Source organism: Sturnira hondurensis, unplaced genomic scaffold (genome assembly GCF_014824575.4).
Source record: "Sturnira hondurensis isolate 20B ecotype Veracruz unplaced genomic scaffold, ASM1482457v3 Scaffold0020489, whole genome shotgun sequence".
NCBI lineage: Eukaryota > Metazoa > Chordata > Mammalia > Chiroptera > Phyllostomidae > Sturnira > Sturnira hondurensis.
In genome coordinates this window covers 7,333,049-7,355,856 of record NW_028093120.1, presented here as the reverse complement: position 1 = coordinate 7,355,856, position 22,808 = coordinate 7,333,049, and the positions used below count along the sequence as shown (strand labels likewise).

Here is a 22,808-nt window from a genome sequence, read left to right as displayed (position 1 = left end):
CTGTCTCAAGACAACATGCCAGGAAGTCCACGACCAAATGAATACACTATTTCAACTCTTAGAATCCTTCGGGTTTGAAGAGCAGAGAAAAAGGACCAAGCCTACTCTATAAGACTGAGAATAGAATAAAATGACTATGGTGGAAAACCTAGAAATCTGACAGAAAACAGATGAAGACTAAAATAATGATGACAAAACAGAGTTTGCATTGGAAATGGTGGCATTCGGCAAATCCCAGGAACTGAATCACCAACTTCCACCCACCCGTGAATGCTACCCTCTGGGGTGGCCCGGCCTTTTTTAGAACCCCATCATTAGTTCTGAGTCTAAACCTAGATGACAGTGTTGATGTGAGCAGAGGATCAAACAGAGAGGAAACAAGGTTATAGTACATTTTTGAAGAGGAATAGCAGTATGGTGAAAAAATAAAGGAATAGAGTCATTTATGTAAAAGAAGAATACATAAGATGAAGAAAAATCTCAGTCACTGAAATCCCTGGTGGGGAAAGCACTGTTTTTGTCCTGAAATGAATGTCTTAATGAACCACTACTGGTGAAAGGTGAGAAACACTGGCATCCTGTAGGCACATGCTCAAGGGGCAAGAATTGATTGCTAAGCTGTTCTGTGTAGAGGAGAAGTCATTAATTTAAAGTTGTTTGAAAAAAAAAAAGAGATCAGAGACAGAAAACTCCTGGATGTGGCAAGAAAGAGACAATAAAATTTTATTTATTCAAAAAAATGTTTGGACCTCTATGGGTCCCTTTCTGGATATTTTAAAAGAAAACTGTAGGTAAGCAAATGTTTGCAGAAGTTTAAACTCCTGTCTCCTTAGAGACAGAGACTTAAAGGCCTTTTAAGACCATCTCAGTCCTGTGATTCTATGACATTGCATGGAATCAAGAGCATGACTAAACCTGAAGAACTATAATAAAAACAAACTTTAGGTGTAATTATAAGACCCAAAAGTGCCTGCTTCGTCTCTTTTGTTGCTGCTTCTTGTGTTTTTCCCCGAAACAGCTTCAAACTGCAAATTAGCACTTTAAAAAAGATCCCGAGTTCTCAAAGGAGAAAGAAAAAGTAAATACTTCGGAGTTTAAAACATGACTCTGGTTCCATGTCAACATTTTTGCCGCTGCTATAATTTATTCGATACAGTGAGTATTTGCTGAACTGCTTTCAGCGGTTTGCATTGGGTCTGGGGAGGACGGGCCCTCAAAGAGGGGTGGAGTATGATCTCTGCTTTAGGGAACTCACAGTCTAGCTTGAGGGACAGAACTACAATAAATAACACAAATAAAAGGAGATAAGTACAAAAGTGAGCTGTATAAACACTATCTAACAAGGCATTATCATTTAAGACACAGAAAAATGCATCCCCTGCGAATCTTAAGCCTTGTCCTTTATGGTACCATTAGATCCTGTTGGCCTTCTTACCAAAACATGTCAAGTTGGGGGGTGGGCTGGGATGGGAGTAAAAGAAAACTGTACTTGAACAACAATTAAATAAATTAATTTAAAAAATATGTCAACTGTATCAACTTAGCTTGGTGGTGACAAACAACAGAACTATGACAATAGATGACAATGCCAAATGAGAGAAAGAATAAAGTACCACACCAGAAGTTGGAATTGAAATCCATAAGGGCTATAACTCCATCCTGGTGATCAGAGTATTCTGCCATAAGCCAAAGCGTGGCTTCAGCTTTCAAGTGGTCAAATACAGTTAGAAGAGACAAAATTGCCCAGAATGAGTCAACTCTGAGAAAACATATAACTCACTGCAACTATTTTATTCAGATGAACATCGAGGAGAGGAAAAGAAACCATGAAAAGGCAATTTGCCTCTTTCCCAGGCTGGTGTGTGGGAGTATGGAATAATTTTGGCATGATGATGGTCTTGGGAAGTAACAAATACTATTACTTCCCATCATGTTAGCCCTGCCAGCTAAGTCACGGCATCACGCCCAGCACTGTCCACTTGACCATCAGCTGTACCTGAGGCTATTTCAATGGCAGAAAGGACTGGAGTGACTTGGTACACCCCAGGTAGTTGATTCCAATTAAAAAAAACAGACCGTTTGAAGCTTCTGCCCAGCTTGCATTGTTTGTAGCAGAACCTGTGTCATCCCTTTATTTTTAGCCTTCCCTTGGGTCTTGAGTATCCCAGAACTCTACTGCAGACATTGGATTTACCATTATGGCTGTGGGAAAAAGCAGCAAAATGCTGCGGCACATTGACTATAGCATGAGGTGTATCCTGTAAGACAGTCAGATCTTCACTGATACCTTAAGGCTTCATGTCAGATATATGAACTTGATCCTCTCTGATTGTGATGAGTTTGGGAAGATCAAGCCAAAGAACGAGAAGCAGCCAGACCGTGAAGAAAAGCAGGTTTTGGGTCTGGCATTGCCGCATGCGGGGAGAACTTGGTGTCCATCACTGTGCAGGGACCTTCCCCCAAAGATACCGGCATTGCTTGTGTACCACTTACAGGAGCTGCGGGAGGCACTGGGGTTGGGAGGGCCACTGGCAGAGGAGTACCAGCTAGTGCTCTGATTCTCCAGGCTCCTTCTGCTAGTACCATCTGAGAGGTTGGGGGACCATCCCTGCAGGAAATGACTCCACAGGAAAGAGGCCCCACAACAGCCACTGTAGATGTGGCCACTGCCAGCATTACTGGAGACCCAACCCAGTTCCCACCAGGTTGGGGGACTCCTCCCACACTTGTGGGCCAAGCAAGCCACCACCAGGAATTATGGTTCCTCCACCTGGTATGAGACTATCCACAGGACCACCAACTGGGGTTCCCCCAGTTCCAGAGGCACCAGTAGGCATACCCCCTCCAGGAATGAGACTCCCTCCATCACGGTTAGAGGTCCACCTTCCCAGGAATGTCTCCACCAAGACTCTAAATATATTGATCCCTAGTCACTCTTTTCCTGCAATGCATCTTGTGAAACCATATAGAGTATTTGTGAGCTTTTGTTCCCTTTTTGCTACATTAATATTCAGTAATAAATGCATAAAGCAATTAAACTGTAAAAAAAGAATCTACATCCCTTCATTCAAAATTAATTGCTAATATCTGAAGGACTTTCTGAAGAAAAAATAGTAATAATCATCTGAAAAGACAGCTGAGTTTGCTTTCCTAATTGAAACTGCACATTATAATTAGTGTGTGACCACACTACACAGAAATGACTCCTGGAACTTTTTCGTCCTCATTTCATTTTCTATTTACTCTTCTTCACTGAAAACCAGGGGGAGGGGAGGGAGGACTCTGAACTTTGAATGACACATGCTAGACATTTAAAATATTTGTTGCCCCAAGGAATCAGGAACACCTATTTTAAGAAATAAAAGAATCAAAACTACGAGATAAAAAATGACAAGGGCTGTAACATACAAATATAAAACAACAGAACAACCAGTTCTGAGGGACACAGAGCCAATGGCCATGATGAAATGAAAACTGAAAGCATTAACTAAAAATTCTCTTGACTTCAACCTCCAAGAAGAAACAAAGGAAGAATTCATTGAATAAGTATGTATAACTTCAGCTAAAACCCAAGTCGTCATTGTTTCTGAAGTGACTGTTGAAGAGAAGACCTGCCTTCCAGTAAGTACATTTGTCTTTGAGTGATTGCTTTTCTCATTATAGCAGTAGAATAATCATACTGAAGGTCAGAATTTTTTTTAAACAGCAAAAGGGAAATGAGACCTGAGAATAAACTCTAGAAACTTTTTACTTGACTAGAGCAAAAATAAGGTAACAGGTGGTTTTTTTAAAAAGTGAAGAAAGGCCCCGATGACCCAGAAGAAACCAGCAGCTGCCTGGGAGAAGCCAGCAGCGCCCTGTAAACTCAGAACTGGAGGCAGAAGTGTTGTGAACATGCCCATAGTTCCTTGTGAATCCTGTGAGCTCGTTTCTCAGGAATTCACATTTTTTAGCAGAACCAAGATTCTATTCTTGATACTATAGTCAATAGAAGAAGGTAAATATAAAAAGGGAAAGTTAAAGTTGAAAGTGCAGACAGGGTCAAAACCCTTCAGTGCTCATCTCTGGATTCCACAAGATAAAGCCCAGGCACTTCATGGGATGCAGAAGACTCGCCTGCCTCCTTCTGTCTCACGTCTCGCCACTCTGCTTGCCATGTAGCTTTAGGAACACTGGGTTGTCATGTCCTTGCACAAACCAGGCCATCTAGGATGTATTGTCCCACTTCCTACAGCACTATCATTCTTTCTTTGCCTGCTTCACTGCTGCCTATCCCATCAGGCACAGGAAGCCATCCCTGACCTCTTCAATAACCCTGTAACAATGACATGCTATACCTGCCCTTGACCCCTGTTTATAATTGTTCTTTTGTATGACTGTCCTGCAGGACAGAGCTGAGTCATGCTTACTACGATATCACTGGTGCCAGGCAGGTGGCCATTTGTTAAGTGAATGAGTAACTGGGATATTTGTAAACTTTAATCAGCTATTCTTTCAACTTTTACTGGAAAAACTTCCTAAGCAATGCTTAGAGACTGTGGGGTTAACCAGGGGGAGGAAAAAAAAAGAACGGAAATCCATAGTGAGCCCTATGTTCTCAAAGAGAATGCTTTTTAATTGTGGAGTGGTTGTGTGGGGGTAGGGGAGATAAATTTAGGATATGTTTAAAAGGTTGAGAAGTAAAAAAGTATGAAAGAAGAAAAACAGAGAGTACTTTTGTAACCACTCATTAAACTGTACACGTTTACTTAGTAGTTCTAAGCATGTTTGAAGAGATTCAAGTCAAAAGGGGGTGATGTTGAGACACTTTGCAGATAAATTGTAGCTTATGATTATAAAATTACTATGTATGACATTGAATTATAGGTCCATGTTATATACATGTACATAATATATAATGCTGTGTAATAAATATAATATATAATTCTATGTGATAATAATAAACATTATCAGCAATGTTTATTGCTGATACCCTTAGCAATAAACAGCAATGTTTATTGCTGATAAACAGCAATATCTCCCTTCCAGGAAGATGGGCCTAGAAGAAGTATCATTCAAAGTACACATTTGGAAGGATATCTTCCCAGGGGACCAGAATGGCTCTTCTGAGCACGCAGTTCAATAGATGCCCACTACATAGAGCCTTCGGGGACAGAGTCCAGGAAAGATTCCAGGAGACCACTGGGTATATCTTAAAAGAAAAATCTTGGTTAAAAGTGAAAATTTAGATTTCATCAGCATATATGTGGATCTTGAACAACAGTAAATGATGATGTTACCCAAAGAGAATACATAGAAGATGAGAACATAAAAGAGAACACCCAAATAAGATGATTAAAGGTGGACCCTGAAGAGAATCAACACTTAAAGGCCTGGATAAGGCAAAAGAAGAAGGAGACTAAGGAGCTCGGGGACATGGGAAATGTAGTGTAATATGGCTAACATGTTGGAGTGAGGCTGCATTGACTGAGCATGATAAATGGCACATCTCTGTATAAAATGTAGTCACAGTTTTCTTGTTTTTATTATCTAACTTAATAAATTGTTTTAGGTACTAGTAACCTCAGAGAACAAACAAATTCATTATTTAAATTCACCAATTTGAAAAGACTACGGTCAAGATGGTGGCAAAGGCAGACATGGCTCGCCTCTTCAGAGGCCATTGTCCTTATTCTGAACCCTCGCCCCACAGAGCCACAAAGCCTGCAAGCTGGTGCCATATCTGAGGTTCCATCTCCTGGCCAACACTGTTTGCCCAGCCTTGGAGATCCACAGACTCTGCCCCACTCAAGCTACTTTTCTACATGGATCACTGGACTTGGCTCATGCTTCACAACTTTCTAAATTTTACCAAACTTGCAAAGGCTGACATTAGTGAGCCCCAGGCCCAGCACTAGCAGCAGCCAGCCTAGATTCACAGCTGGGCTACCCCTGGCAATCTCTAAGCCCAGCACAAATAGCAGCCATCTCAGACTGCTTTATACATAAGGCAGAGCTGCCTAAGGCAAAACACAGGTGGGGGCTGACCTTGCCCTGCACCACCTAGGAAACCCCAGGGCCGGCACACCAAGTGAACAGCTACAGACCACATTGGAGGACCACAGCTCCACCACCCTCCCCCTGAACAGCTGATCCTCCACAGAGGTTAGAGGTTGGTGGTCAGTACTCACAGCCAGTCCTTGCAGCTGACTGGCCTGGGTAAATTCCTTCCATTGATCTGCCAACAGCAACAAAGGCTCAACTACAAAAGGAAGCTGCACTCAGCTCACATGAAAGGTGCACCTCAGGTACCCAGCTTGGGTGATAGGGGAGGCTGTGCCCCTGTACCCTACAAGGCACCTACTACATTAGGCCACACTACCAAGACACAGGGTCAAAGAAGCTCTACAAAATACATAGAAACAAACACAGGGTGGCTGCCAAAACAAGGAAACAATGAGACATGGCCCAAATGAAAGAATATTTCCAAATTCTGGAAAAGGAGCTAAACAAAATGAAGATGAGCAATCTATCAGATGCAGAGTTCAAAATACTGGTTATAAGGATGCCCAAGGAACTTAGTGAGGATCTCAACATCATAAAAAAAATTCAGTCAGAAACGAAGGATATACTAATTGAAATGAAGAACAATCTACAGGGAATCTACAGTAGAGTGGATGAAACCAAGAATCAAATGAATGATTTGGAACATAAGCAAAAAACAACCAAGTGACAAGAAAAGAGAATTTTAAAAAATGAAGATAGTATAAGCAGGCTCTAGAACAAGTTCAAGCATTCCGATATTCACATCACAGGGATGGTGCCAGAAGGAGAAGAGAAAGAGCAAGACATTGGATATCTATTTGAAAAAATAATGAAAGAAAATTTCCCTAATTTGGTGAAGGCAATAGACATACAAGTCCAGCAAGCACAGAGAATTCCAAAAAGGATAGATGCAAAGAGACCCAATATAAGACACATCATAATTAAAATGCCAAAGTTTAAAAATAAGAAGAGAATTTTAAAAGCAGCAAGAGAAAAGTAGTTAGTTACCTACAAGGGAGTTCCCATAAGACTGTCAACTGATTTTTCAAAAGAAATTTAGCAGGCTAGAAGGTATTGGCTGCTAGAAATATATGATCTGGCAGAAGTAATATCTGCTTGAGTGGTTGGTGGGGTAATAATGTGAGTGTAGTAATTTATGGTTTTAATTTGAACATTTCCCCTAAAATGTCATATAGTGTGCTTCAGTATGATATTGTTATATTACAGAATTACATGCTTATGATTTTGTAATAAGGGATTTTGTAATAAAAAAGGGGATTTTTTCAAATTCTTTTCAAAGATTTTATTTACTTATCTTTAGAGGGGAAGGGAAGGAGAGAAAGAGAGAAATATCAGTGTATGGTTGCCTCTCATGAGTCCCCTGCTGGGAACTGGCCTGTAACCCAGGCATGCGCCCTGACTGGGAATCCAACTGCGATCATGTGGTTCACAGGCCCACGCTCAATCCACTGAGCCACACCAGCCAGGGCAAAAAAGGGCACTTTTTTCTGTGCTGGACCAGTATTCAAAGTCATGAAACAAAGGGATCTACAGCTAAGATTGCTCTACCCAGCAAAGCTGTCATTTAGAATCAATGGGCAGATAAAGAGCTTCTGAGACAAGAAAAAACTAAAGGAGTTCATCATAACCTACCCATTATATTACGAAAAGTTTAAAGGGACCTATTTAAGAAAAAGAAGATGGTCAAAACTAGGAACAATAAAATGGCAATCAACACAGATCTATCAACAGTTGAATCTAAAAAACAAACTAATCAAACAAGAACAGAGACAGAATCATGGATACAGAGAGAGTTTTGATGGTTGTCAGATGGGAGGGGGTGTGGGGGAATGGGTGAAGAGGTGAGGGGATTAAGAAGTACAAATAGGTAGTGACAGAATAGCCATGGGGTAAAGTACAGTACAGTATAGGAAATGGAGATGGAATAGCCGAAGAACCTATACACATGATCTATGGATGTGAACAATGGTGGGGGGATTGCCAGAGGGAGTTGGGGGTGCTAGGTGGAGGGGGGGCAAAAGGGGAAAAATCAGGACATCTGTAATATCGTAATCAATAAAATGTAATTAAAAAACAAAAAGTTGCCAATTTGAAATTACTTCTTCCAGATTCATTTAAAATTAGACCACAGTTCTGACCATTGTCATTTTTATTGGGAATTTTAGAGGTTATATGTATAACTCTCCTTCCCCATCCAAGCTAGACTAAGACTAAACTAATATTTAGCCTGAAAATCTGGCACCCTTTTAAATCTATAATCTTTGAATAGTCCTTCAATACTTACTTAAAGGAGATCCAAAAAAAACATGTTTTCTATGAATAAAGATCATGTATTTTATGTGTAAAAGATTCATCATAGCACTTAATGAATCACAAGGTTTTAACTTATTTGGAACTCATCTTTTATTTCAGTTTTTCCCCTACATAAATGAAGCAAAGCTCAAGTTAATTTGCATGGATATGGTTTTACAGATTATTTATAACATTTTTAAATGTTTTTCTGTCTTGAATGTTGTCAAAATAGTTCCTATTTTTTCTACAGTGTTTATTCTTCTCCTTAGTTGATACAACAATTCGATTTACAACTAACTTTCACGTTTTTTCACTAGCTCGTCAGAGCAACACTGGGAAGTAGGTTCTATTGTGTGAGTCTTAGTCCTATTCTCCAGCATAGTAAGGGGATCCTGAATTATTGAGGTACCATTTTTAAATGCTTCTTTTTAAAAATATTTAATTTTGAAGCAGTTTCAAACTTACAGAGAAGTTGCAAGAATACTAAAAAGAACTCTCACCAGAGAGCTCATCAGGTTTTGCCAACTGTGCCAGCAAAGCCCTTTGAAGGCCCATGTGGCACCTGCTTGCCACGGCCCTCTAGTTTCCTTCGACCCGGAACAGCTAGCCACTGTTTGCTCTGCTTTCATGACCTTAACATTTCTAAAAATTATAGGGGTCATTTTACAGAATGTCTCTCAGTTTGGGTTTCTGTGATGTAGTCTCGTAAATAGACTCGGGTTATGAGTTTGGGGGTCAGAATATTACAGAAGCGTTGTTCTTTTCTTTACAACCTATTTGGATGGCACATGATGCTCATTTATTCCATTATTTGTGATGGTAAATTTTTTCCTTGGTAATAACACATATTTTGTGGGATAATACTTGGTAACTGTTGTAAAAATCCCTTTCTTCGCTGCACTTTCACCCAGCAGATTTAGCACCTATTGTTGTTCCTTACCTGGGTCAATTACCACAAAAATTGTCTCCAAATGGTTAGTTTCCAAAGCCATCATTCTTTTTGCACTCATTTATTAGCAGGCTTTCTACTAGAAGGAAGAGCTTTCTTTTCTCTCTATTGTTTGTTTATTTGTTTGTTTAGATCAGTATGGACTCGTGGGTTCCCACTTTATTCAGTGGACTACAACCCAATACTATCAGGATGTATTTTGAAGCTCAGTGCGTCCCAGATGAAGCTCAAGGAGGCTCAGCTGGCTTGTGTCCTTTGACATGCATCCATCATTAATTAAGCAGTTCCGTGCTACCTGGCACCACAAGATATTCCAAGTATATCTTTTCATTTCAACTCCCCCAGCTCTACACACTGCCATTTCTGAGGAGCCCAGTTCCTTTCAATCATGGTGGTTCTGCAAACCAGAATCAGGTGCAAGGGGTGTGCACTGGGTCCGTGTGGCCAGGCCCTTCTTCCATTTCAGCGGACACTGGTAGGAAACATATATGTATACAAATACACACACGTGCACATACGGCTCCATATTTATAATTTATATTTCTGTGTGTATGGGTTTACCCCAATGTCCTCGTTCCCGTTCTTCAAGCGTCATCGCAGCTTTGGTCCCGTCCAAATCAGGACCTCTCTTCTCCAAGGGTGAGAGACTGGCTCCCATACACTTTACCCTCCCCGTGGAGCCCATCTCTTGATCCTGCCATGCTGCTGCCTCTCACTGCCCCTCCTCCTGGTAAGCTAACCCCTGCTGGGGGCTGCCCACCCCAAGTTACCATCCCCATTTGGCCCTTCTTAATACCTTTTTGAGAAGGAAGAAAGGAGGGGAGGGAGAAAGGGGGAGGAGGGAGGAAAGAAAAAACTCTACAGGAGAAAATGGAGATTCAAAAGAAACTTCTGGGCAAGCTATCAACTTCCAGAAATTGCTGATTCATACACTGAAATAAGTCTGTAATTTAGTGAATTGACTCACTAAGCCAATTAGGCAAGTGGAATGTGATCTAATGAGACTTTTGACATCCTGCCCTTATCCAGGCAGCTGTGAACACATTTACCATCCAACCTCAAAAGCTCACGTTGGTGATCATTGCATTATAGGCCTGAGATTTTACAAGAATAAACAAAATGCTAACTATATCGGCATTGTGCTTATCTTTCACAGTTCGTCATCTAAGATAAGCACAGCTGTTAGCCCTCTGGCCCACACCTCCTACACCCCAGCCCTGGGTGACCCTCTGGCCTCCATCCTCACTCTCCTCCGATCTATGCAGCACACCTCTTTCAGCCAGTCTTTGCATAAATGCAAACCCAGTCATGTCGTTGCTGGGAAAGAAACCCTGAAGTAGTTTCCCATCTCAAACCGTTAATGTCTAGATGCCTTAGCCTGACCCATGAGGCTCCCATGACGTTGCCTAGTCCACTCCTCTCTGGGCCCTTTAAATAAACTCAGCGAGCCCTCAGTAGCCCTTCCCGCATCTGTGGCTGCTCCAGACTTGTCCTGTGCCATTCTGCTCCCCTTCTGCCTTCTTTTATTTGCCAGCTGCCGTCCAGCTCTGCACCCCAGAACCTCATTTCAGTCCTGCCCCTTGGATCTGCAACTTGGGTTAGAACTTGCTTATCTTCTGGCTTTCACCATTGGCCATGCCTCACCCAGTGATGACCCCTGGCCTCCGCCTTCCTGTTCCAGTCATCAGAACTGTGGGTGAGCGGTGCCCTCGACAGATAGGTCTATGCCCACCTTTTCTGTCTCATCTCCTAGAGCTGCCCCCAAGGCACCTTGCACCTAAAACTACTTTCAATTTCCTAATAATAGATACTCTTTGACATTTTCCCATCCCATAATCTACTCGGCTTGGAATTCCTCCCTTCCCATTCCCCCTTCTCGCCTCCCCCATCTTGCTGGTGAACCCCGAACTCTCCTTTAGCAATCAACACCCTGTTGAAGCCCCACCCTCTGGAAAGCCCACCCTTCTTCTCACTGGCATTCTCAGCAGCCCAGGCAGAAACAAGCTCTGCCTCTTCTGCCTTCATTTGGACCTTTAAATACCTTTATTATCCACTCATTACACTGTAAGATACTTTTAGTTAACATTCAAGCGTCTCACTGGAGACTCTAAGACCCTAGGAGGCAGAAACGGGTTTTTATTTACCTTTTGTGCCTAGAACAGTAAGCCCAGTCGCAGCATGTAGAGTGAATGTAAATGACTTAGACTGAGGAGACAGATGAACACGGGCCAACTAATGAATTAGTAACATAGGCCGCTGGGTCCATCCTGCAGATCTTCTGTTTTCTCAAATACAAACTAAACCGAAAGGATACATTGATATAGTCTTTCAAAGTCTCACTTACTGTTTTTAAAAACATATGTTAGCATTAAAGGAAAACTTACAAGAAGTTTAGATATAAGGTCTTACCCCTTAACACTACTGTTTTCAGTTCTCTAAGACCCCTTCCCAATTTTTTGCTTGTATGTACATACTTTACTTTCACAGACATAAAACCTAATTTGTCTAATTTTGTATTTTAATTTTGTTTAAATTAAAACTGTTCTCTTAATGTTTGATGCATTGCTATTTCGTCTCTCATGACTAAATTGTGTAACATGGAGTTGCCGTAACTTACATAACCACTTCCTGATTTGTAGACACTTAGGTTGTTTCCAAGTTTTTTGCTGTTTTAACTAAGCATAAAATGAACATTTTTTGCTTTTATTCTTTTAAGTGATTTTTTTAAATCATTCTTTAAAAAATTTTAGGAAGTGAATGTGGCTCAAAAGTAAGAACTCTTTTATGTTTCTTGGGATGTATCATATAGTTGCTCTTTAGAATGTTTCTACCAATTTGCAATGTAAAGGCACATTTACATTGTCACAAAAAGTCAGGTCCATTTTTATCAAAGATCTTACTACAAGTTCTCAATCTTATTTCAGTAGTAAATTTTGAGCTCCTAGAGTGTAAAAAGTGTCTCATATCTTTGTATTTCCAGTGTCTAAAAATAATTGATGCTCAATAAATATTTGTTGAATATATGAATGTATATAGGTGTATTCATATAGATAGATATGTTATATAGAGATGGATAAATTTGAAAGAATCATCTAATCTAACTTCTCCACACACACCCTGACCCCAGGCAGAAGGCAGAGCCCCACAGAACTCAATCCCTTCTAAACACATGGGCCTCTGTTCTAAGATCACAGGCTTTCAGAGATCGGTTTACAAACATCTTTAATAGCTCATTTTAACACTAACGGTTGCTAGATCAAAGAGTTATTTGTTTTCTTCTCCCTAACAAAATTCATCCAGGATACAGGGTAAGTCTGTTCCCCTCTCCTCTCTCCACTCCTCTCCTCTCCTCTTCTCTCTCTTCCCCTGCACTTGGTGAAGATAACAGGTAAGTCAGCTTCTGAATAAGAGCTTGCCAGGCCCTCCCTGAGCTTCTAATTCTTGCTTTCTGCATGAGATTCTGAGGGTAGTCTTTGCTTTAAAATAGAATATTTCTTTCTTCCATTTTTATCCTATCGGATTCTAGCATATGTTTACCTAGAAATTCAGAATATCAATTACTATTATTCTCTAGTCTTAGAAATGTCTAAACTTTCAAAAATAATATCATTACAGAATAGAGTATGGTATGGTTTACAAGTTACATAAATGAACATTTTTCTAAAGGTCGGGAATTCAAAGTGGGGTGCATGTCCCAGAGGAGCGTGAGAGAGAGACTGCTGTGGGCCCGACGGTCAGCTGGCGGCTGACTGCTAGCCCCCTGCCTCACTGGGAGTTATTCTTCCAGCCTGTGAGTAAACTCCTTGTAAATGCAGAAATGTCATCATTTGTGAAAGCTAAATTCACTGGAGATCGAAATACAGACAGCAGAATCACAATTGGATTATTAGCGATAAGAAACATCATCAGTCAGGGAGCTTGGGCAGCCTAGTTGGCTCCCCTTGATTGGAGACAAGACTCACAGGACTGCCCGAGAGCTGCTTGGCAGGTGAAGTCAGCCAAGTGGTCTCTGCCTGCCAGCCAACCAGAGCTCAGTGTCCCTGAGGACACTGTTCGGCATAGGCACCAATGTGTGTACGTCTCCTGTGACTGTCCAGAACACAGACTTTGAACTCTAACAGATCTTTGTTAAAATCTTGGAGCAACCACTTAATACCTATGTATATATCAACAAGTCTTTACCTCCTTAAGCTTAAGTTTCTTCACTTGAAAAGTGAGATGTTTTAAAATTGCGTGAAAAAATGTACATGAGGTGCTTGGCTGAATGGCTGGTATATAGTAAGGGTTTAATGAGTTTGACATCTAAGGATAATGCTACACACCTTTGAATCATTATATGAGTTGACTTAACACTTATCCCTCTAAGAGCAATATTGTGTTCCCTATTCCTAGGTTTAATCACTCACTTATTTATGCATTTACATAGTCAACAACACTTTATTGAGTACTTATTTTGTGCCAGACACTGTCTTATGTGCTAAGGATACTGCTGTGAAAACAGAACAGTCTTTATCCTTATGGAGTTTAGTGGTGAAAGACAAACAACTAACACACAAATAATATATAGTATGTTCAATGTGTACATTTAATGATGTAATGCTTTATTCTTCCCCATAACTATTACTTTGATCAATGGTCAATTAATAAGCAATGATATCTTAGGAGAAAATTCCACATATTTATTTTAATTATTCCAACACAATATTTCTGGGAATAAATCATAGAAAACAACTATGAAATCTCTTTCATTTGTTTACTGAACTGAGCATTAAGCAACCATTAGCCATTTTAATCCTCTCAACAGCCTTCTGAAATAGACTATCTCTTAAGATATTATGAGATTACCCCTGGTTACAATGCGGGAGACAGCTGAGGAGGTTTCACAGATTGTGGTAGACATTTTCTGGGTTTGATTTTAATTTGTTCATTGACTGCCCTGCAGCCAAATGCCTCCCAGAGAGGAAATTGAGGGTCTCTATGTAATGTATCCTGCCTCCTAGAATGGAGGCCCTTCTGCTTTTTGCCTCTGGACACCCAGTGAGGGCACCTGACACAGACCCAACCAATAGACTTTCCCATTGAAGTCTGGGACGGCTGAGGGAATGGAACAAACTCAATTAGAAACAACAGCCTATTCGCAGTGGCCTACACTGTCTGGCCGCAATATTACCCAGTGGTAATGTAACTGTGGGGAACTGCAGCCCACCCCGCCATTCTTTGGACTTTGTTTCTGTAAATTCCTCATAGTCATTGACTTGCTTTGATATGACTTTTTTAGGTTGGAACGACTTGGATTTAAATTTCATACAAGAATAATAGAAAGAAAGCAGCCTTTGCTCCCCTGTGAAGAGAAAAGCATTAGGAAAAGGAAACACCTAGTGAGAAATTAATGGCTTGAGTTTGGCATTGTTTTTGGAAAAGTTCCAGAGGTTGGCTAGCACTGACCTTGAGCTAAAATTCATTCATACTAATTTTAAGTGATTTGTGAGCACAAATTGCTATTACTCTTCAGTTTTTGCATTTAACCATTGCAGTGGCATAGTTGGGAATATTGGGTTGATTACCTTCACACACTGGCAGAGGGGGTACTAGAACCTGGTGGGAATACCTATATCCCACACTGTAGGCAGTTATTTACCCCAGTCTGCTTCTAAAAGTGGGACTTAGCACACTCTTTAGAGTCCCAGAGGTGAGGATGTCTCCTCTCTGTTGGCCCCAGTGTTTCTTATTGTCATTCCCTTCACTCAAATGCTACTTTCCCTGTCTGCTTTGCACTTGGTTATTATCCTGAATTGAAACAGTGGTTTGGGGAGAAAACAAGGGAACAAGATGACCAAGTAGAGGAAAGTTTCAAAGATTCAGTCCTTCTTCAATTTTGGCATCTGCTATAAAGGTATATCTAGCACTGTGGAGGACAGGGAGGCATATAAATGCAAACTTTGAAAGACCATTGTAACTTTCTTTCCTTCCACCAGAAAGTGACCATGAGGATGTGTTTGTACATTTATTCGGTCACTTATAAAACAAACTTGACTATGACTTTTCTATCAGTTTTCAAAGAAGCCTACATTTTAGTGAATAGAATCAGTCTACTAGATCTGTGGTTTTCTTTCTTTTTCCTCCTGAGAATCCTGTGTTGTGTGTCTCAGAGTACGTGACAGAGATCATGTTCACATGTGTGACAAACTCTTGTCGGGTAACTGGGGTTTTTCACTAGACCCTATACATCAGCTGTAACTCCACCATTTTCCCTTTCACACAGGTAAATATATTAGAATGCAACAAGGAGAGCAAGGAGAGACAGACAGAATCACTACGGGAATAACCCTGAATTTAGTCTAAATGTGAAGGTCATTCACATACTTTCAGCAACTTATCATTTTGCCCGTTGCTGGTCCCCTGGGGCTCTTGACCCTGTTAACCTTCTGCACCTGGCCCATCACTCCTGCTCTGCTCATGCCTATCTTACTGCCTACTACACTCGCATGGCTTAACAAGTATTAGCAATAAACTATGTGCAACAGACTTCACAAATGACTTTTAAATACCAGGTATGTCACCACTAAAAATAATACTGCTCTGCATGGTGAGGGCATCTGTGACTGGAATGTTCTTGGCACTTTGAATACAATTTTTCATTTCATCCCAGACCCCACAGTCTTATTTAGTCAACTCACCCAGTGGTTTTCCAACTTTAGCAGGCAGCAGAGCTGCCTGCAGGGCTTGTTAACACATAGACGGCTGGGCCCAGTTCCCAGAGTTTCTGATTCATTAAGTCTGGGTGGGGACTGAGAATTTGCATTTCCAACAGGCTCCCAGCAAATAGCGATGCTGCTGGGCCAGGAGCCACCCTTGGAGAACCACTGAGGGGGTCACCCATTCATCTATTCAAAAAAATATTTATTAAAAGCCTACCAGGTGCCTGCACCAAAGTAAAAAGATAAAGTGAATATTATTTTATGAGAGTTAATGTCTAATGAGCGCTCTGCTAAGGGCTTTCCTATGACCTGATTTACTACTTTATGACAATTCTATACGGTAGGCGTTTTCCCCTTTTTTACAGAAGAGAATATCACCCAGTGAGAGAGTATCACCCAGCAAGAGAATAAGTACCCAGTTCAAAGCCATCTGAACAGGCTTCTGAACTAGGATTTGAACACATGCCTATTCAATGCCAAGTTGTGCTGACAAACGCCATGCTATATGCTATGCTGCCCCTGTAACACTAAGAAGCTTTCACACAGCATGATTGTCAGTGTTTTGCAGATTAAAACAAACAAAAAAAAAGCCCTCATGTTCGGTGAGGTTAAATCACTTGCCCAAAGTTACACAGCCCAGAACTATCTTAAACAAAATGTACCATCAGTTTGTCTGATGCCAAAGTGCTTTTCCCGCCCCGTAACACTCCAGATCACGATCAGTCTTAATCATAGCCAGGGAAAAGAACATGATCCCCAGTTATCCAGAGTGAGCAGGAAATGAGTAGTTCTGTCTATTGTCTTCATTAACTAAGATGTATCTGTTGTGTTCACTTTCTTTCTAATCAGTTCGCTTCCCACCCTAAGTCAACACAGTACAAAGTAATCCCTCCCCGATGATTCAGGATTGTCACACCCCACAACCATCATTATGGACAGCATTTGTTACTAAGAAATATCCAAGTGGGTGCAAAAGACACAGACAATTGCGCTGAGTGAGTCGGGAGCCCAGAATTACTGAGGACAAATTAAATTGCATTCTTATCATTTACCTTTTTGATAAGCAGAACAGAAAAAGGCCCTCAAACTGAGACTAATCAAATGATTCCGTTTAGATAGGTTTTAATTAGTCAAGTTTACCCCAAGTTACTTACATAACTGACCAAATTCATTAAAAGTGACCGTGTATCTCCTTTTATGACCTGGTAAAGTGCAAAGAATGAAGCTTTCCCCGACTCCTGTGCACTGCTGCTGTGTTACCCCATCATCAGGGAGAGAAATGAGCTGTATAATTACCTTCTGAGACATGAGTCATCCTTGCTCTGAGGGTCCAGACCTGTTTGACTCTATAAAAGCCGCTCGAGGTCGAAGTGCAAATGTGTACTGTCTGCCATCCCGAGGCTGATATAATTACCAAGCTACCTTGAGGAGATGAAGGTGCTCCCTGCCTCTGGTCTCGCTCTCCTCCTCATCACGGCTTTGAACTTTTCCACTGCAGCCCCCTCCCTATTTGCAGCCACCCCCAGGACCTCGAAGAACAACTACCGCCTCGCACAGGTTTGTCAATCTTTGCACAATCCCCTCTTCCTTCCCCTGCCCCAGAACACTAAAAGAGGGTAACAAGGAAATTAGGAAAAAAAATCTGTTGAGTTCAAATCATCTTATAAGTCCATTGAAGTCTAATAGATACTATCTTCTGTGCAACCAAGACTGATGTCTGGTGCACATTAGGTGTACAGGTTGCATGACTAAATAAATAAATGGATAATGGATTACCTAGGTACTTTGCTCTGTAGAACTTGAGGTGGCTTGCAAAAAATATATGCAATACAAAAAAATCAAAGAAGTGTTTGAGGAATAATGTGAGAGGAAAATAAAGGCAGAAAAATAAAATTTGAGGTGGAAGATTCACACATAGTGCTGAGCTTCCTAGCAGCACACTTGTACTCTGGGACAACTTGGCCAAAATCTACAGTGAATCAAGTTTTTCCTGGGTGCCTATCTGCTTCTCATTTAAGAGTCTGCTTTCCTCTCTAAAGCATATACCTCAAGTAGCTTATTTACTTATGCTTTCTGAATTTCTTTTTAAGAAGTCCTTCCCACCTGACTGTTAGAAGGGATCTAATACGAATAATTTATATTAGAATTTTTGCAAAGGCTACATGTGACTCAAAGTGATTTAATGTACATATATTCGCTTCTAAGAGTTTTTTTGCATTTAATAGGAAGATGGCGATCTTAAGCCTAGAGAAACAAGTCTCTAGTGGTGGAACTTGCAACATTAGTGAAAGCTGTGTGGGTGAGATGTTTTTGCAGCAGAGCCTCTCGTTCAGGAGTCTGTCAAAGGGCAGCACATCTGCGATGGGCCACCCTGCCTCCCAGATGCTTTCCTACCTGCCAGGCTGCACCTGTGTACTGCTTCCATGGTTGCACTGCAGAGCTGATTTTCACCTATATAAACATCAGCTTGGGCCGGCCGACTGTTTACACCTCTCATCTATTCTAATTGGTCGGTCCCTCTGCCACACCAGTCATTAAACATTTTGAGTATCAGTCAGCCCTGCACATAAACAGTACAGTGAATGCCAAAGTACCAGCCTGTTGAATTAAACTTTCTTCAACTTGAGCCCACTTTGAAATGAATTAAATTCAAAATAGCATTAGACTAAATGTGGGTTAGACTAAAACAAAATTAATGTCCCACCTTAGAGCTTATTGAAGCATAGAACAACTTTGGTAGCCTTAAACCACAACAAATAAAACAACATGAAAAGAGGCACTTTAAGTTCATTTATTCAACAATTATTTACTGACGGCTTATTTTGTGCTATGTGCCAGGGTTGGTTCTAAGTTTGGGATAAAAGTCAGTGAGCAAAACAAGTAATGTCCCTGTGCTTACAGCACTTACTTGAGGATGACAGAGGGGATGGGGAGGTGCTGGAAGGAGATAAACAAGTAGCCAATCAACAAATGTCCAAGATTATTTCAGAAAGTAATAGATGATGCTGAAAGAAATTAATCAGGTTGATAGAGAGTGGCTGGGACAGTGTGGGCCATTTTCACTGGGTGGTTCAGGAAGGCTTCTCTGAGGAAGTGATATTTGAGATGAACCTGAACTACACAAAACAGCCAGTCACGTGACGCTCTGAAGATAGAGCAGTCAAGGCGGAGAAAGCAGCAGAGGAAGCAGCAAAAGAAGCCGCTTGGAGGGAGTGGGGGCGGGGCGGAGGGAGTGAAGGAGCATCCTGCTAGTGTGGCAGGAGCTGAGAGACCACAGGAAGAGGGCGCAAGGTGAGTCCCAGAGACAGGCAAGGCCAGCGTGTCACCTGGGGCCTGGGAGCTCGTGTCAGGACAAGCAGCATCCACACTGTTTGCTTCTTTCTAAATCACTCACAAGAGAGAACCAATGGTTTCTCATGCCTGGAAATCTAAGACAAGCCGCATTTCCAACCACCATACGTTTCTTCTCAAACCCACAAACACAATAATCTATCATTGAAAAGATGAACAGGTTTTTAGTTGATCTGTTTAATGTCCGCTTATACCCGTTAAATTCTGATTTGCTGATGAACATGAAGGCTTCAAAAGATGGATGATAAGATGCTTACTTAGTCTTAACTCAGGGTTTTATTCTACTTTTTGTTTTGTTTTTATTTTTTTAAGATTTTATTTATTTATCTTTAGAGGGGAAGGGAAGGAAAGAGGGAGAGAAATATCAATGTATGGTTGCCTCTCATGCATCCCCTGCTGGGAACTGGCCTGCAATCCAGGCATGTGCCCTGACGGGGAATGGAACCATGACCCTTCGGTTCGCAGGCCCGCGCTCAATCCACTGAGCTACGCCAGCCAGGGCTGCTTTTAAAAAATTAGTGACATCAATACAACATTTAAAGCAGGTTGTTAAATTGTACTTGAAAATAATATAAACTGTCCTGGCTAGGTGTCTCAGTAGGAGCATCATCATGTAGACCAAAAGGCTGTGGGTTTGATCACCAGTCAGGGCACTTAACGTAGGTTGCAGGTTCAATCCCCACTTAGGGCTTATACAGCAAGCAACAGACAGGTGTCTCTCTCACACTGATGTTTCTGTTTCTCCCTCAATCCTCAACACAACTCCCACCCGGCACCACTCCTAGGCTTCCTTTCTCTCTAAAATCAATAAACAAATCCTCAGGTGAGGATTAAAAGTAGTAGTAATAATAATATAAATGTTTATTATCACATTATTATGAACTCATAAGTAAAGAAAATAAAAAATAAAAATCTTCCAAATACAAATTGTCAAATTCAGGGTTTTCTTTTTAAGATTTCATCTATTTATAGAGAGAGAGAAGAAGGGAGAAAAAGAGGGAGAGAGACATCAATCTGTCGCCTCTCGTACGCACCCTGACCAGGGACCAAACCTGCAACACAGGCATGTGCGCTGACTGGGAATGGAACCAGTGACCTTTTGTTTTGCGGGATGATACCCAGCCAACTGAGCCACACTGGTCAGGGCAAATTCAGTTGTCTTCACTACCATTTCAATTTCTGTGCATGAAGACTTTTTAAAATTATTATAATATTTGGTTCCTACCTTTCTCAGTGACTATTATGCCACAAGAAAACATTTATTTTCATAGTATTTTCATGAACATCATTTTCAAGAGTTACAAATATTCTAGAATATAAGTGAGTTTTATTTTTTTTTTTAAGATTTTATTCATTTATGTTTAAAGAGGAAGGGAAGGAGAGAGGGAGAGAAACATCAATGTGTGGTTGCCTCTCCTGCACCCCCCCGCTGGGAACTGGCCTGCAACCCAGGCATGTGCCCTGACTGGGAATCAAAAACCGCGATCGTGTGGTTTGCAGGCCCACGCTCAATCTACTGAGCTGCGCCAGCCAGGGCTAAGTGAGTTTTACCTTAATGATTTCTTTTGTTGGACACATAAGTTATTTCCACATGAATAATGTTTCTCTGAGCATTTTTGTACAGCAGCCTAATCAAAAGGATTCTTTTTTTCAGAATAGATTTCCAGAAGTGGAATTAATGAATAAAAGAGTATACATTTCAAAATGTATACTCTTTGATACATTCAAAAGCATTTTCACAGTGAGGTTCTCATCAGATCCTCACACTGCTGTGGTCAGTAGGACAGATGACAACCCTATTTTATAGATAAGAGAGCTGAAATCAAAAGAATTTAAAGGAATTTCCCAAAACTTTTTAGGCCTTGGGATCTATCACACAGCACCAAAAGTTCTCACAACTCCCTTTCTGTGACTTAGCCAAAGTAGAAAGAAATGTTAAAGGAACCGTATCTTGAACTTGATCTTGTGTTGAAGCACTCCTGCCTCTTGAGTTCTATTCCCTTAATTCTCAGGAAGAACACGGGGAAAGTGCAGTGAAGGAGGAGTGAGGGGAAATCTGGGCCATGGCCTGCTTGGACACACCCTACAGGACTCTATTATTTCTGTCTATCGAATGTTGAAAGAGAAGTTGAGAGAGGATCGCCTGGACCCTAAGACCCTGTGATTCTCACACTGGGGGAGGGAGAAGGGAGAGGGGCAAGTGGACAACTCTGAGGAGTCCTGAAACCTTTGACCCAGCGTCACAATCAGGTGTTGAGCCAACAGCAGGCAAGTGTTGGAATTAACACAAACACAACTTTAAGTGCACATTTATCTGCCTAATTGAACATTTGGCCCTGAAAAGTATGCCAAAACCTTCTCAGTAACTTTTGCAAGAATGATTTAAGCTCTCAGAACATCTGATAATTCTTCAAAGGAAAACAGTACATTACCATACAGGCCTACCTCAAAACACAAGAAAAATTCCAAATAAGCAATCTAACTTTACACCTAAAGGAATTAGGAAAAGAACAAACACAACCCAAAGTAAACAGGAGGAAGGAAGGAAACAATTAAAATCAGAGCAGAAATAGAAATTAAAAAAAACAAAACAGAAAAGATCAATGAAACCGGGAGCTGTTTCTTTGAAAATACAAACAAAATTAACAAACTCTTAGCCAAACTCATCAAGAAAAAAACAAAAAGAGCCCAAATAAATAAAATCCTAAATAAAAGAGAAGTAAAAGCTGACGTGACAGAAATACAAGGAATCGTTAAAGAATACTACAATTATATGCCAACAAATTCGACAATCTATAAAAAAAGATAAATTTCTAGAAACATATAACCTTTCAACGCTGAACCAGAAAGACATAGAATATACAAACAAACCAATTACTAGCAATGAAATCGAAGCATAATCACACTCCCAACAAATAAGGACCAGATGGCTTCAAAGATGAATTCTACCAAACATTTAAAGAAGAATGAATACCTATCCAACTTAAACTATTTCAAAATATCAAAGAGGAAAGAATACTTCCAAACTCATTCTGCAAAGAAAACAGCATTACCCTAGGTCTAGTATTACTTCACATGAATAGATTAAAATATATATAACAAATTTCCTATTGTTAGACATTGAAATTGCTGCCAATGTTTCATTATTCACACATATAAATATATATAACATAAGTAAAATATACATAATTTATGCAGAATATAAATGTAAATGTGATATATAAATACTATTTACATACTATAAAATATATGTAATATATTGTCATATATTATATATAATAAAATGTAAAAGTTTATATATATAAACCTTTATCTGCTCCTTATTTGTCTGAAGCGAGCTGGGTGAGAGCAATTCCTGGGTCAACAGCAAGCTCTGACTCCACATTCATGGCTCTGCTTCACTCACTTCACCTAAACAGCCATGAAAAAGGGTGTCAAACGATATATGAAAGGCCTAAGCTTTCATGTGCAAA

The 22,808-nt window shown here is 40.6% G+C and overlaps 1 pseudogene; it reads left to right on the top strand.

The window, feature by feature from the left end:
- The first annotated feature begins 2,198 nt into the window (after positions 1-2,198).
- Positions 2,199-3,129, top strand: LOC118975724 (small nuclear ribonucleoprotein-associated protein N-like; annotated as a pseudogene).
- Positions 3,130-22,808: the final 19,679 nt, after the last annotated feature.